At 39.5% G+C, this 2,446-nt stretch overlaps 1 non-coding gene across 1 annotated transcript; it reads left to right on the plus strand.

Moving 5' to 3' along the window:
- The first annotated feature begins 2,082 nt into the window (after positions 1-2,082).
- TRNAD-GUC (transfer RNA aspartic acid (anticodon GUC)) lies at positions 2,083-2,155 on the plus strand. Its single transcript has one exon. It is a non-coding gene; the product is annotated as a tRNA-Asp (tRNA).
- The last annotated feature ends 291 nt before the right edge of the window (positions 2,156-2,446 follow it).

The following is a 2,446-nucleotide window of genomic DNA, read 5'->3' on the forward strand; positions in this document are numbered from 1 at the left end:
ACTATGTGGGTGAGCACATTACCAACGCCAAATGTCATAAAGCAAAAAAAATAAGAGGAACATAGATAAAGATACGGGTGTGGGTCTCGGGTTCCCAGCAGAGCCGGGGACTGGAGGAAGGGTCTGCTTCTTTGTTCTCTCCCCTCAGTGCTCTGTCCGTCCGTCCATGGACAGGGCAGGAGGACAGACAGACAGCAGCCACCAGTCTCAACCCCAAATTCTTTTTTTTTGTAACCGTATTTTATTTTTTTTCCTTTAGGATAGGATGTCTAACTTTGTTTTTGTTTTGTTTTTTCTTTTAAAAAGAATTTTATTGAGATACAATTGACATACAATAAACTACATTTTTTAGAGCTTTTATTGAGATACAGTTAACAGACAATAAACTGCATGTACTTAGAGTGTACAATTTGGTATTTTTTTTCTCATTAGTAACGTCTATATGGCAATCCCAATCTCCCAATTCACCCCTCCCCTTCCCCGCTTGGTGTCCGTATGTTGTTGTTTTTTTAAAGATTTTAGTTTATTAATATTTTATTTATTTATTTATTTTTATTTTTTGGCACACGGGCTTAGTTGCTCTGCAGCATGTGGGATCTTCCTGGAGCTGGGATCAAATCCGTGACCTCTGCATTGGCAGGCGGATTCTTAACCACTGCGCCACCTAGGAAGCCCTGTCCGTATGTTTGTTCTCTACAACTGTCTCTATTTCTGCCTTGCAAATCGGTTGATTTGTACCATTTTTCTATATTCCACATCTATGTGTTAATATACAATATTTGTTTTTCTTCTTACTTCACTCTGTATGACAGTCTCTAGGTCCATCCATGTCTCTACAAATGTCCCAATTTCGTTCCTTTTATGGCTGAGTAATATAGCATTGTATACATGAACCACATCTTCTTTATCCCTTCAACTGTTGATGGACACTTAGGTTGCTTCCATGACCTGGCTATTATAAATAGTGCAGCCAGGAACATTCGATAACCCCACATTCTTAAGGAAGGGATTCTGATCAGCCCGGCTTAGGAGAGGTGCACTGAGCAAGCATCTCAAGGTGGGATCTGGAGTTGAGGGGGCAGGTCAGTTGTACAAGCCTACGGGTGCTGGGGTGGGGGAGGGTTGGGATCCCCAAGAAGCAGGGGCTGGGTGGGCAACCCAGGAAGGGTGACCAGGGCTTGAATGTAGGCTTTATGCGAGGATGCAGGCCGGGGATTTTTACTTCACTTCTGGGATCACTCGAAGTTGCCAACCTGATTCACTTTCTTTGTTCTCTGTCCTGTTAACGTGTGTGTGTGTGTGTGTGTGTGTGTGTGTGTAAACATGCCTGTTGACAAACTAACGAAATGTTTCAGTTCATAAATTGCATAATAGTAACTGCAGTGAGAGGTAAAATCACTTACTAATAAAAATTCTAACATAAACTTAGTTTATCAGCCAAATGCGGTGGGATGCTGTGATGGTAAAAGGGCCTCCTGTGATGGGTAAACGTGCCAGGCGTTCACGGCCCCATCTCCAGGGCAGGGAGGCATTAGGAGAGTCGCCAGTTTATTATTATCTTCAAATCACATCATTGCTTCTATTTTGGTTCTATTGTCTCTGCTTCGATCACACGGCTGATGGCTTGAAATTCCTGGGACAGTTAGTGTGTAGAGCACTGATATTTACACGTGGACGATTTTATAGCAAAATATGGAAATAAACAAAGGGAAGAGACAACAATGTTTGGATATATTTCTTAAAGCTTTTAGGAAATATTATAACCACAAATCTTCTGAAATGATACCAAAAATAGACTTTAGCCAGGAATTTTCTGATCCTATGATAAATGGCAACTGCAAGGCACATCTTTCTACACTGTGCAAGAATCAGGATAACATTTTCATTTGTATAACGAAAGACAATTTGATTATTTCAGCCAAAAATAGGAGTAGCTTATTTTCGCTACTGCTGTAATTGTTAGACACAAAGTGTTTAAAACTTGAATCATTAAAAGTTAAAATGCTTAGCATGTATTTCACAGGAATGACCATAATGTTCTGTTAATACTAATGATTGAAATAAAGAATATTTTCAGGGAATTCCCTGGCGGTCCAGTGGTTAGGACTCTGCACTGTCACTGCTGAGGGCCCAGGTTCCATCCCTGGTTAGGGAACTAAGACTGCTGCAAGCTACGCAGCACAGCCAAAAATTTTTTTTTAATTTTAAAAAGAGAATATTTTCAAATATCACGAGGATAAGTTTCAGGGAACATCATGAGTCTATTGTCCAAATAAAGCATCTGAAATACTAAAAGTCCTCAAAGAAATACTTGATTGATATGATGATAAAGGAAATGAAAAAATTTTACTTTCAAAGCAATTTTATCCGAAATCTTCTTAAACTGAATCTACTTCATGGTTTAAAAAGCTAACACATCTTCAACCACAACAGATTTACTAGAGCT

Source organism: Hippopotamus amphibius, chromosome 17 (genome assembly GCF_030028045.1).
Source record: "Hippopotamus amphibius kiboko isolate mHipAmp2 chromosome 17, mHipAmp2.hap2, whole genome shotgun sequence".
Classification (NCBI taxonomy): domain Eukaryota; kingdom Metazoa; phylum Chordata; class Mammalia; order Artiodactyla; family Hippopotamidae; genus Hippopotamus; species Hippopotamus amphibius.